Source organism: Lynx rufus, unplaced genomic scaffold, assembly GCF_022079265.1.
Source record: "Lynx rufus isolate CCGP_SWC_20201006 ecotype Redwood Valley unplaced genomic scaffold, mLynRuf1.p SCAF_26, whole genome shotgun sequence".
In the NCBI taxonomy this organism is placed as follows: Eukaryota; Metazoa; Chordata; class Mammalia; order Carnivora; family Felidae; genus Lynx; species Lynx rufus.
This window is the reverse complement of record NW_025814841.1, coordinates 3641486-3655796: the sequence shown is the minus strand read 5'-3', so window position 1 is coordinate 3655796 and position 14311 is coordinate 3641486. Positions and strand designations below refer to the sequence as shown.

General features: G+C 35.3%; 1 protein-coding gene across 39 annotated transcripts in view; it reads left to right on the top strand.

Moving 5' to 3' along the window:
* Positions 1-14311, top strand: part of RIMS2 (regulating synaptic membrane exocytosis 2) — a 614217-nt gene that overhangs the window by 288209 nt on the left and 311697 nt on the right. The gene's annotated exons all lie outside the window — the stretch shown is intronic.

The following is a 14311-nucleotide window of genomic DNA, read 5'->3' as shown; positions in this document are numbered from 1 at the left end:
ATATAACCATTAACATTTTGTTGCATTTCTTCCCTTTTTCCTATGCATTATATTTTACATGTTTATATATATAATTTTGTTCTGATTTTTTCAACTGATATCATATCATAAGCTTTTTTCCAAAGCCATTAGATGTTCTTCATAAATACATTTTAAATGGCTGCACTAATCGTCTATTATATAGATGTGTACCACAAACTAACTATTCCTTTATTGGGAGGCATTGCAGTTGCTTCCAATTGCTAGCACAAATAATATTATAATGGTTATCTTTATATAAGAACATTTGTCTAATACCTGAGAATTTCACAAATACGTACTCATGCTTTGATTCTTACAAACTTTTGGTTCAGAATACCAACTTGCTTTCCAGAAAGGTTATAATGCTCCATACTCCTGTCAGATGTGCTTAAGTTTTGTCTCAAGATACCAGATCTTTGCAGTTGCATAGGGTACAAAATGCTCTCTCTCTGTCATTTTCATTTGAATTCGGTTGTGCAGTTGAATGTTTTATATGTTTGTTGGTGTTTGATTATCTTCTATGAATTGTCTGTTCATTCCTTTTATTTCTCCTGCCCATGTTCCTATTGGGTATTAATTAGTTTTTCTCTTACTGATTTATAAGAGCTTTTTGTATGGTTAGGATTTTTACCCATTTAACTGTCATCTGTTTGAAATGTATTTCCCATTTTGATGTTTCTCTACTAGTTTTCTGTGGCCATTTGGAAATATTGAATTTAATATAGCTGTTTTTGCATCTATGGTAATTTTTTCCCATTTCTTTTATCTGTAGAAACTCTTTATTCATCCCCAAATCAGTTAAATATTTAGCTGTGTATTTTCTCATGTTTTTATTATTTACTTTTTTAAACTTTAACTTTTTCATCTTTTTGTAACTTATTTTGGTGTATGCCAAAATATACCAGATAGGTGAGTATCTAACATGAATCCCCTATATCACCCACCCTCTTGCACGACACACACACAGTTTTCTGGCACCTTTGATGAATAGTCGACTTCTTCATGAGAATCACCAGGAATCAATAAATTCAAGAAGGCAGCTAGATATGGAATTAATATGGAATTATTTTGTACTGCACCAAAAATAATTAGTTAGGACAATGAATGAAAAGCAGTTCCCATTCTGCCCAAAAAACAGAAAATGTGATTTTAAAAATAACCAGTAAGAAATTTAAAAAACTAATAAGAAAGCTATAAAACTTACTGACTAACATAAAAGAAGATAGTCATTGAGTGAGTAGGTATTCATTTCATGTTCCTAATTGGGAAGGCTAAATATTGTAAAGATGCATGTTTTTTCTAAACAGTGTCTTGGGGTTAATGATATTTTATAGGCATAATCCCAATCGGTTCCTGTATTTTATTTTTAGAAGTGAATCTGGAGGGAGGGTGTGCGGGAGAAAAATATTAACTCTTTTTTTTTTTTTCCCTCTGTGCATTGTAGGCTCACTGGGGACTAGAGATGGTAAATTAGACCGACAAAAGACAGATTAAGAGAGAAACACGTTTATTATGTGGATTGTGCATACCCGTGGGAGCTTCCAGCTACTTGAAACTTAAAGGGGGTGGTTAGAACTTGGGTTTCTATAGTATCTTAACAAAAGAACAGTAAATTTTTAGAGAAATGAAAAGACTAAGGAAAGGGACTTTGAGTTTCTAGGTAGCAAATCACAGGAAGATAAACGTATGAGTGAACTAATAGAAGATAAGGGTTACCTAGTAAAGTTTGTTACTCAGACTTCTCTGGAGCCTTCTTTTGCCTGGTAGAATAATTAACTTCTGTCCTTCCTTATAGAGAGGGCAGAGGGGACACATTTACAGATTTATATCATACCTATTTTAGGCTAATAGGGGGAGTGCAAGGAGCTTTTCTTGTATCTGCTTCTTCTCAGTTGCCTTCTGCTCAAAATAATCCTTATGCCAAAGTGGCATATTAAAACAAATAAGTGATAAAAACATAGAGAGTAGCACAAACCAAAGGGGAAGGGGTAAGTTATTCAACAAATGGGCTTGGACAAAATGTAAATACAGTGAGGAAAAAAGACGCTCATTTCATACAAGTTGCATGGAAATTATAAATAATAAGAAAATTGTGTTTATTAAAATAGATCTACAAGAAGAAACTATAGATCTTAATTTTATCATAGAGCATATAGAAAGTTTATTTCCCACAAGCTGTAATACTTCCTTAAGTATAATCAGTAGTCTTTAGTTTGGTCGTTTTCCATGTTTGTCTGAGTATATCATAATATTAAGAGGTAAGAAAAAGATAGCTTGGTTATCTTTAGTGGATTAGTTTAGATTCTGTTACGTACTTCTATTATTCTTTGCTAAAGTAATGTCTTCAGTTTTACTACTTAAAGATATAAGAAATAAACACATAAAAATCTCACATAAATAAAAAGCTATATGAGTTGAGTGAAAATTTTATGTTATGCTATTTAGTAGAACTAAAACATTTATCAAATACAGAAAGAAACAAAATGTCATTCACATCTGTATCCTCCCTTACTTGAACTCCTGGTAGACACCTAGACATGGTTCTCCTTCTCATCTGCCTAATAATCTGCTTTACAGGGTATGGTTTCTCCCAACATGTATTTCCAGTAAACAATCATAATTCAGCTTTGGAGGAAGAAATTTAAATAAAATAACACTTTCCTGTTGGATATTACCCCCAATAATAGTATTCAGGGAGGTGAAGTTATAGCTGTTGAGAGACTGGGACAGAGATTAAACTTTGTCATGACTTTTCATCATGAGAGAGGCATTTTTGGTTGCTTGTGGAAAAAGTATCAGTCTGATTTTGGAATATGCTACTTATAAAGATATCTAACATTATGATTCATAGCCATCATTGGTAGTTAACTAATGCTTGAAAATTCTTCCTAATAATTAAAAAGGTTTCATTAGCAGCATTCCCCCCCCCATATGCTTATATGTGGACACATCATTTTGATGAGGATCAACCAACTTTTAAAAGATAGTTATTTCCTTGCTTTATTATCGCTAGACTAAATGACCCCAAAGAATGTGTTTAACAACTCAGACATCTTTCTCATTGTCTTTACATTTCTGTCTCTTTTCATTCTTGTGCACAACCTTTCAAAAATGTGGAAAGCAAATTTGGATCACATAATACAAAGTATTAACCAGCATTGTATAGACAGCACCAGGCAGCATTCTTATTGCAGAAGGATTCTTTGCAGGCCCTTGTATGTCATATTACAGCATCTACAAAACAGCAGGGTCTTTCCTGAGTTTTAAATAATAAAATTCTGTAATTCAGAAGAAGCTTATAGTTTAATTTTTTTTCCCCTCTGCTGTCCTGTTGGCTAGCCACCTTCTTCTCCTCCTCCTCCTCTTCCTCCTCCTTCTTTTTTTCCCTAACTTCACCTTTATTGGTGTTTTGGTGGCTTTGGCTCTTGTCTTATTCATTTGTCATTTGTCTCTTTGGATAGATCTTATTATTCTAAATATACAGAATTTCACTCAAACTTATAATAGATGTCATTTCATTCACTAAGTTCTGTTAAATGCTGCTGATAATTACAGTCTATGAGTGATTGGGCCATTATTCATGAAACAATAAATGGAGAAGAGCTCTTTATGGAGAAGAGCATGGGTTTTAGAATCAGAGGAGTTTAAATCCTGGCTGTGAAATTCATTAACTGCATGATCTTCTCCTCCCTATTTAACTACTCTAGATCTGTTTCCTTATCTACTAATGTGATAGTGTGTTCATTGTTTGGTAATTTGTCGAAAAATAGATATTAAAAACATTTTTAGATTACTTACTAATGTTCCATGACGGTCAAAAATAATCAAGACTTTTTTGAGACAACTTTCAAGAGTTTTGAATGAGTGTATAGTCATGGTTACATGGATTGTGGTCATTTATGTTGGTTTTGCCTCTTCTAGGATCTGCCACATGTTGAACTATGCTTGTATTTTTAGGCTAAGAAGAATATACTTTTTAGTTTGTTGAGATATAATTTTGAGATATAAATCCAATGTGTTGCTAAAGACTAGGCACCTACTTATTCCTTTTTCAGCCAAATGCTTTTTAGTGTCTATAATTTGCAAGATGTTGAATTGGACCTAGTAGAAAATACAGAGATGAGTAAGACATAGTTTCTACCCTAAAGAAATTGAGAGTCTAAAATAACTAGCAATATAAGCCCACTGTATTATAGGTACTTTGGACTTAAGAAAGATTTCCATGTTTTGTAACACTTACCTCTTAACTAGGACATAGTTTGCTTTTCACAGTGCTATATTGATTACTTCCTTATAGTTTGTGTTGGGTTAGAAAATTGCAAACTGATATTTTTCTTTTTTTTTTTTTGTCTTTGGATTATGGAAGGAGAGAAGTCTTAGATTGCTGATGTCATAGTACCTCTGAATCTAATTGTGAGATCTCTCTCTTGAAGTTTAAAGTATATTTTTCATAACCTTTAAAAAGTGGTATTGACTTTCCAGTTTTGTCTAGTCTAGAGGAGATTTCTCAGTTTCAGTACTATTGAAATCAGGGCTGGATAATTGTTTTGCAGGACTGTCTTGGGCATTATAAGGAGCTTAGCAGCATCCTTGGCCTCTACCCACTAGATGCTAGTATCATCCCCACCCCCAGTTATGATAATCTAAAATATCTCCAGGTATTGGTACATATCCCTTGTAGGGCAAAGTCCCCCAAAGCCACCTCCACCTTCCATTGTTATCCTGTTCACTTATTTTCCTTCTCTCCTCACTTTTAGAATCAAATGAGAGAGTCATGGCCAGCATTTAAAACAAAACAAAACAAAACAGAGAGAGAGGGAAGGAATGAGGGAGAGAGAGACAGAGCAGGGGGAGGGATTGGAATAGGATAGAGTAGAAAATATCAGACTGGAGTGCACCGAGTAAGGGTAATTGATCTGTAAAATCGTTTTTCTCTACAGGCCCACAATATAAAATATATATTCCTTACTGTGGATTATGGCCAAAAATGTCTTAAAGCTTTACTCCCTTATATAATACTTTTGTGATTCACTTGATGCTAGTGTTTCCTGCCTTCCCTCCACCCCCATCTCCTTCTAGACTTGGAGAAAGGTCTAAAGATGATGTTCAGTGGCTAATTGATGTATTGTAAACACAATACATTTTCTTATTTGATATATTTTAATCTTAGTATTATAATGCAATGTGTTTTTCACTTTAATTACATAGTCATGTTGTCAGTCATTTGCTCAACTCACAAAATTCAGTTTGATTTTTTTAGAGAGCAGTGAGGTCATTGTGAAGAGTTTGAATTTCCTCTGTCTTTCAGGTTCTAACCTGACCTATTTTACTTGGTTGTTACAGATCTCTTTTATTTCTTTGTAAAATCTTGAGGGACTGGGCTGGTAAATGTTAGCATACATGTATATGGCAATCTTTTAAGTTATAAATTAGGAAAATGTTTGATTCAATTATTAGACTCTTGAAAGTAGCACATCCTTTAGCTTATTTTGGAGAAGGAGTGAGTGGAGATGTAAAGGTGGAGCAAATTGGAGAACAGACCCAGAACAGGAAAAAGGGAAGATAGACTGCAAATCTCCAGATACAAGCATGAGTCTTAAAGTATGAAAAACAAACTCTAAAGAAATCAGCTTTATAAATAAAGCTTTCTCTCAAAAAATAAACAAATTTAAAAAAACTAATGATGAAATATGTTTTGTAGATAGAAAAATATAAAGCTTTGTGAAAAACAAATTATTCATTGATACACATAATAGAACAAAATACCTTTAATGCTGCACAAGCCAATTATGTTTGAGTTAAAAAAGCATTGAAATAGAAAAGTTGGGTCTAAGACTAATTCAATATTTCAAGCAGTATTCAATAAATTCATTCATCCATTCTTTATTTGGTTCAACTAGGATATATTAAATGTCAATAATCTATAGTACTAGAATATGAAACATGAAATATGAAAATATTTTTATGACCCTAGAATTGCTTTTTTATGGAACACAAGTAAGAGCTTGTGCTATAAATTTGACTGCATTTATGCTAGCTGGCTCATCCAAGAAAATTATACATGGATGTGGATTTTGTTTTTGTTAGCTCACGCTAGAAGCGATCTGTTTTCCTTTCTAGGATATATCCCTGAGAAGAGCTTTTTCAGGAAATATTTGGGATATGTTTCAAAGCAGACACATAGCTCAAATTATTGCCATATATAACCCCATTCTCCCTGGAACAGATTATCTGCCTCTTTTTATGGGGCTTAGCTTTGTTAAGAACTCTTTCAGAAGCGATTAAAGTGAGCCTGACTTAATAAAGTTCAAGTATGGATTCCTGCTGTGTAAGATTGATGTTAGTTTTATTAACAGAGGACCTAATGAAATAAAGGTAAAGGTTTAATTTCATAGGAATCTAAGATGCTCCTGATACTTTTGTACAAATCTTGAAATAATAATTATAAATAATTCATGGAATGGACTGTTGATTAAAATAGTAGGATCTATGAAAATCACAAACTTTAGTCAATGACTAAAACAATAACAATTTAGACTATATGTAAGAAGAAGGGTGTCAAAATAAAGAAGTGGCTAAAAGAGAATAAAAGATGTTAAAATTGTGGGTTAAGAATAAATAGATATGAATTAAATACTTTCCAGTCTCTTCGAGCCAAATGTATTTTACATCTTATAAATGCAAATATAAAATGATTATATTTTACAAAACAGTACACATATTCAGAAGTGTGTGTGTGTGTGTGTGTGTGTGTGTGTGTGTGTGTGTGTGTATTTATGTGCAGTGTCAAAGAGCAGACTGAGCTTTAAATTTTATTCTTTAAAATTTTTTTAAATTTATTTTTGAGAGAGAGAGACAGAGCACAAGCCGAGGAAGGGCAGAGAGAGAGGGAGACACAGAATCCATAGCAGGCTCCAGGCTCTGATCTGTCAGCACAGAGCCCAGTGCAGAGCTAGAACTCACAAACCATGAGATCATGACCTGAGCTGAAGTTGGAAGCTTAACCTACTGAGCCACCCAGGTGCCCCTAAATTTTATTCTTAGAGATGATTCCATAAGCTACTTTATTTCAGCACATCCTGCACATGTTGAGAATTTTTTAAGGAAAAAATTTATTTACCATGGGACTGCTAACCTGTGCTTTGTAATTAAAGATACCTAGGGTTTGGGGTGCCTGGGTGGCTCAAATGGCTAAGTGTCTGACTCTTGATCTCAGCTCAGGTCTTGATCTCAGGGTGGTGAGTTCAAGCCCTGTGTTGGGTCCATGCTTGGTGTGCAGTCTTTCTCTCTCTCTCTCTCTCTCTCTCTCTCTCTCTCTATATATATATATATATATATATATATATATACACACACACACACATATACACCTAGGGTTTAATTAACCTGGAATTTGTATCTCTTATCCTGTTCTTGAGATGGTAGCAGAGGGTGACTCTCCAAATTTTACTAAGGAAACAGAAAATATGTGGTTCTAATTTTTTTTAATTTTCTCTTTTTAAAGTACATTAATTTTAAGGGGGGCAGAGAGAATGAGACAGAATTCTAACCACAGAATTCTGTGCTGTTAGTGCAGAGCCCCATGTAGGGCTTGAACTCACACACTCACATGAGATCATGACCTGAGCCAATATTAAAGTCAGATGTTTAACTGACTGTACCACCCAGCCACCCCTGTATTTTTTAATGATAGAATTGGCATTTCTTTTCTTTTGCAGTTTTACTTCTCTATTGCGAGTCTCTATTTATTGAGTCATTGTCATCATATTTCCCTGTGATTCCTTGACATGGTTTTTTTAAACATATTTTTAATAGCTGCTTTAAAACCTTTTTAATAGCTGTTAAATCTAACATCTGTGTTCACGCAGAGTTAGTTTTTTTGTGTCCTTTTTTTCCTGGTTATGAGTCACATTTTCCTTTCTTTGCATGCTTCATAATTTTTGGTTGAAAACTGGACATTTAAATGATGTATTGTAATGACTCTGATTTCTTATTCATTTTCCTGAGGATTGTCTTGACTTTCTTTTCTTTTCTTTTTTCATTTTAAATCTGGCCCCACTGTGGTATATATCTACTGATCTCCCTGCTCAGTTTGTTTTACTAAAGTGTGTGTGTGTGTGTGTGTGTGTGTGTGTGTGTGTGTCCACTTTCCTACAGGTCATTCCTGTGTCTGCGTAGACTAGTTGTTAGCCAAAGATTTGGGTAGAAGTCATGCTTTTAAGTATTTTGAGTTTGTAAGGCTTCTACCCTTGGCCAATCAATCTGTGTGTAGTGTGGGGACACCTTCAAAGTTCAGCCAGTTCTCAGGTCACTCTTAGGTTTTACTTCCTACCAGGCTCTTTGGACATCTCCCTGAACATGATATCGTTTCCTAGTCAGCCTGAAAGTGTGGACAGTTTTTCTAGATTTTCTCTGTGGGTCTATTGATTCCAGTGTCTCCCTGTAAAATTTCTGGTTGGTTTGCCATTTACCCTGTATGGGACTGCAGTCTTAGACTAGTAAAACTGCTCGTTTTCTGTTTTGTTTCCTATTGACTTTGCCTCTTCTAGGTGACAGAGCCATGGGTTTTCATTCCTACCCCAAATCGAGTAGAAAAGGTATGGGAGCAGAGCTTCTGGTCCTGCCAGACAGCCCCACACTGCTATTGATCCTTTCTATAAACCCCTTCTTTTGTATGCACTATGCCAGAAGAGGGTTTTGGGAACAATCCCAGGTAAGAAGGTAATAGACTTCTGTTGTTATTATCTGAACTTCCAGCAGTGTTTCACAATGTCTTCTGTGTCTTTGATTTCCACAGCCATGCAATTGTTGTTTTTAATAATCTCATCTAGATTTGTACTTGGTTTTCATGAAGAGAACTAGTTAATACTTCATGCCAGGACTCCTCCCTCTCATGATTTTGTGAGTGCGGAATTCAGACAGGATTCAGTTGGGTAGTATTTCTTCTTCGTGTGGTGTTACTGAGTTTAATTGCTAGAATTTCATTGGTAGGATGGGCTGCTCTGGTTCAAGATGCCTTCACTTCCATATCCGGCACCGTGGCAGGCATGGTTGGAAGACTGCTCAGCTGGGATTCTGAACCCCCATGCGTACATCTGGTCTCTTCAACACAGCAGTTTCTAGTTAGTTGGACTTTTTATATGGTGGCCCAGGGCTGACAGAGATAAACTTACAAAATACTGTTTATTTTGATGTAGCTTTGAAGTCATGCAGCATCGTTCTTGACATATTCTATTGGTTACAAACAAGTTAGAATACATATAACGGGAGAAGTTTACAAAAGGGCATGAACACTCTGAGACAGTTCACTAAGGCACCATCCTTGGAGTCTAGCTACCATAAGGGCTTTAATAATGTGATACACAGATTTGTGTGTGTGTGTACTCATTCCCATGATACTAGTAGTTGGCATGTAAGTCTGGGCTATCTGCACAGGCAGTTTACTTATATCCCCTGGTCTTACTTATGCTCAAACATGGATACATCGTTTCTATCTTATAACAGATTGTTGTTTGGCATGTCCAACCTTTTGATTTGTTGAGCCTGACAGACCTTAGCTTATGTTGGGCACTTCTGGCCGTTTGGTCACTTGATCAGATCTTTGTCCCTACCGGGGCCAGGAGCATACCAGGGGCAATTTTTCAGTATAATTCTCCTCTGCAGGCTGCATGGTCTTGATCCACAAACCTAGGAGTGTACATCCTGATTCCCCTATTGAGGCTTGCCATATATTTCATAATCGTCTTTCCCCACCATTGATGCTTCTCATAGCACACCTTCTATTGCATCATATAGCCCAGTGTCAGGGCTGCTTGCCCTATAGCCTGAACTTAATCTGGAGCTGCTTCTTGCTCTGGGTTCCATTTAAAGCCAACAACCTTCTGTAATTCTTGGTGAATGAATCAAACCAGTATTCTCCAGTGTGAAATATGTTGCCTTCAGAATCCACAGACTGTCTACCAGCCATTGGGCTTTTTTTCTCATTGGTGGTAGGTGCAAGTTGTAAGAACTTTTCTTTTGCTTTGGAGGGGTGATCTGCCATGCCCATGCCCATTGGGTCCCTAAATATTTCTCTCATGTTATGGGCTCCTGAATCTTTGTAGGACTTCTCTTCCGCCCTCTGGAGAACATGTGTCTAAACAAGTTCTCCAATATAGTTGCCACTTCTTTCTCACTGACATAGTGAACCAATATGATGTTCTGTGGGGGGTCCCTATGGCCTGAGTTTTTGGGGGCTATATTATGCTAGAAGACAGTAGAATTAGTATAACTCTGGGGAAGGCTGTCAATATGCATTCTTGTCAATTCCAGGAATATGTGAAGGATTCTAGTCTTTCTTGATAAGGATGGGAAAACACATTTGCTACTTCAGTGACTTCATATCATATACTTGAGTCCATATTAATTGTCTCTAGAAAGAATACCACATTGGCATATCAACCTCAACCAGGGCCATGACTTTGTGGAGTTTGCAGTACTCCACTGACATTTCCAGGATGTGTTGATGCATCTGTTTTTTAGGTGCCACCCTGGTAAATTAAAGGGAGGATATAATGTGAGCCATCAGGTTTGAATCCTTGGTTTTTAGTTTACTCCTTGCTGATTGGGGAGGGCATTTTCAGAGGCTTTCACATAACTTTTCCCATTTGATAGTCCTTAACCCCACAGGCTCAGGGACATTAGTTTTTACAAATACCAAGTCTGTCCACTTGGGGACTGCTACTGTAATGACTGGATGACTTGGTAACAACAACTGTGAGGGAATAAGGGCAGAAAGACTTGGAAAGGAGAAGTTAAAATGTGGACAGGTGCTTCAGCTAAACCCCCATTTTGAAGCTGGATAGATCTTCAGACATGACCTAATTGACAAAGGGGTCAGAAGGGCTGGACATGGCTACCCGCTGGGGAGGGAGCATGACTTTGGGCAAGGCAGGTTTTGGCCTGGATATATTTCTTGGGTGAAGGACTCAGCTTAAGCACTGAGCATGCAACACCTGGGGCAGCTTGAGGAATGAGTGCAATTCTGGATGGTATACAGCAGCATCCAATAAGATTTTCTTCTCAAAATTATCCCGTTATTTTTGAAGACGGATATAACAATTTTAAGCATCACTTACTCATATACCCTTCTGAAACTGAGGGAAATTTTTCTAGAGGTCTCCTCTGTAGACTTTTCCATATATATATATATATATATATATATATATATATATATATATAATTTGTGTGTGTGTGGCGGGGGGGGGAATGTGTGTGTGCACCATAATTGCTACTCATGCCAGCTCCAAACTAATCACTGACAAAAGACTTAGAATTATCAAGGTTGGCTTAGCGTTCACCACTTTAAGGGGACAGGAAATGACTGTTGGATAAATAACCAATTTGTCTGCCAGAGATATTCATTGTAAGGATTAGAATAGTGCGAAAGTGGGAACAATTCAGATGTCCTAAAATAGTGTGATCCAGCTGGCTTGCACCAGCTTGTGAGAACCAGTTGTATGCGTGTCTTCTCAACTCCACATTCGATGACAGCTCAAAATTAGCTGACGTGGAAGGATTTGCGCCATAGAGATAGACAAATGTTACAAAACAGGGCCTCTTTTTGTCCCAGAAAACTGGTAGTTAATTAATCACACCACTGATATCTATTTGAAGTTGTGATCACCTGTGGAGACCATGGTAACAAGGAAAATTGTCCAGGATATATTGTAAACTTTTTTAGAAGCTCAATTGAAAGTTATATCTGTTATGTTAAAATGACTTTTACGTATAGAACTGGAAAGAAATAAGGATAAATTAGAAGTTTTATTTGTCAGAGCAATAGTTCGTAGGAAAAATTTCATGTAGGATTTCATTAGTGTGGCAGACTATAATGTCTGTGTAATAAACATGAAAAAAGGGAGCTCTGTTGATTAAATTGTCTTACTGTATTCCATTTTTAGTGATCATCCCCCTGCCCCATATAATCTCAGGGTGCATATCAAAAATATTATAAATATCATCTTATGTACAGACTAGGTCATGCTTAATGCCTAAAACATGTAAAAAAAAAAACAACTATATAACAGCATTCTTTTCTCCATAACATTTTTCTCACAACTCCATCAAATTTCTAAGGTGTTGAATTTTCATGTTTTATGCCTCATCTTCCCTCATACTTGATTTAAATCACATAAAATTAAATTAGTCCTTCATTTATTATCTTCTTTTAGTATGTATGGCTTACACAGATCACATAACTTCCCAGGATATTTTACAAGTTGGTAATGAGTATTGAACATGGTAGCAATCTTTTCAGGAAATTCTAAGACTAACATTGATATGGAACCTAATAGGACAATATTTTATTCCTTGAGAAAACTGTAAACAGGCTGCTTAAATGATTACTTACCCAAACATTTTTTGAAATGGTCATATCAAAGTATATCAGGTAGTCTCCTCATTGATTTTTTTTTTTCTGTCACATGCAATGCCACTCTATCTAAAAAAGGAATTTCAGTATATTATGAAATGGCCATTAGCACAAAATTATGTTTTCAAAAGAAAGCTTTCCATCTCCAAAAGCTAAAAAACAAAAATGAATTAAAATTCCAGATTCAAATATTAGTTTGCAAATATGTAAAATAATAAATGTTTTTTTGGCATGCCAAATGAAAATTTTCCCTTCTCTGTCTATTTATTAAGAAGTCAAATGGATGCACGTGTAATGCTGGTATTACGAAAACTACCATATTGGATTACATTTGTCTGTGGTGAAAAAGTGTTTAATAACATCTTTCAAACAAGACAAAGATCATTTTGAACTATAGGTTAGGCAAGTATATTCAAACATAGATGAGATGTTCTGACCATTGTCTAATTTCTATTCCATAATTGAAAAGGTTGACAATCACTTTGATAGAATTACCCAAATGAAATAGTGAACAAAAACACACTAAACGCAGACTAAATAGTCTTCACCTAATTTATTCGGAGTCACCTGGAATTGTTTCTATAACTTAATTATACTTAGCTATGTTCTGAAAAAATTCTTGTCCTCACATTTTATTCTTTGATTACCTATTTCTGAAATTTGTGCCGCAATTATAGTTTTCAGATGCCCCTCACCATCCTCTCTGCTCTCTTTTTCTCTCTCTGCCGCCTATTTTCCCTCCTGCTCTCCTAGTCTTTTCTCCTTCTGCTTCTCTGTTGCCTATTCCCATTTCACGGACTTAACATTTTTGTGTGGTGTCTTCCGTCAATATTTATTATTTTTTAGGTATGCTAATAAATTGCATCTCACTTTATTTAATCCAATCCTCATTGAAAGATAAGTCTATTTTATATAAACCACATATTAAGGAACAGGTTCTATTAATGAAACACTTCTGATGTTAGAAAATTAGAAGGGCTACTATAGGGACTTTCTGTTTAGTATTAGGCTACCTTGAGAACTAGAGAGAAAAAGGATAAGATGTTATACAACCTAATGCCTAGCCCTCTCTCTTGCGCCTGAAAATTCCCTTTTGGTAGAACTCATATTGAAATTAATATTATATTTAAGTTTTAAATTTAAATGTGAATTTCCCCAAGATGCAAGATATTTTGAGATCACACTGTACATGCGTGCTAACCTGACACACAACTTATGTTACCTAACTTCACAATAAGTTATGTGAAAAAAAGAGCTATTTACCACAAAAAAATATTTCACGTCTCCTTCATTACTTCACATCATTTTAATTATGTTAAGTAGCTAATTGGAAGTATATAATGTCACTGGATATTATGTTTGAATTTACATGTTATTTCTTAGTAATAGCCTTCACTGCATTAGCTATTGAAACACTTTTAAACCTGTCCAGGAAAAAAAAAAAAGGATAACAAACTATTTAGTTCTATGAATTATACCTGTCAGCACATTAAAATTTATTATCTTATTATGAAAACATTTAAGAAACCATGCTTAATATTTTTTTATAAAGTTATTGAATTTTATTCTATTTTGTAATGGCTTCCAGTTGTTGAAAATTGTATAAATATGATTTTGAAAATATTCATAAGAATAAAGACCCAAATTAAATAATTAATATTCCCATTGTAAATGCCATGTAAAGATTTACAGAAGAGAAAGGAAAATTAGAATTAATCCTAATGTAGGAAGTCATTAAAGAGACAACTATTAGGTTTCAGATATAAGAATCTAGTTTAGGGGAGCCTGGCTGGTTCAGTTGATTGAACATGTGACTCTTGATCTCAGGGCCGTGAGTTCAGGCCCCATGTTGGGTATAGAGCTTACTTAAAAAACAAA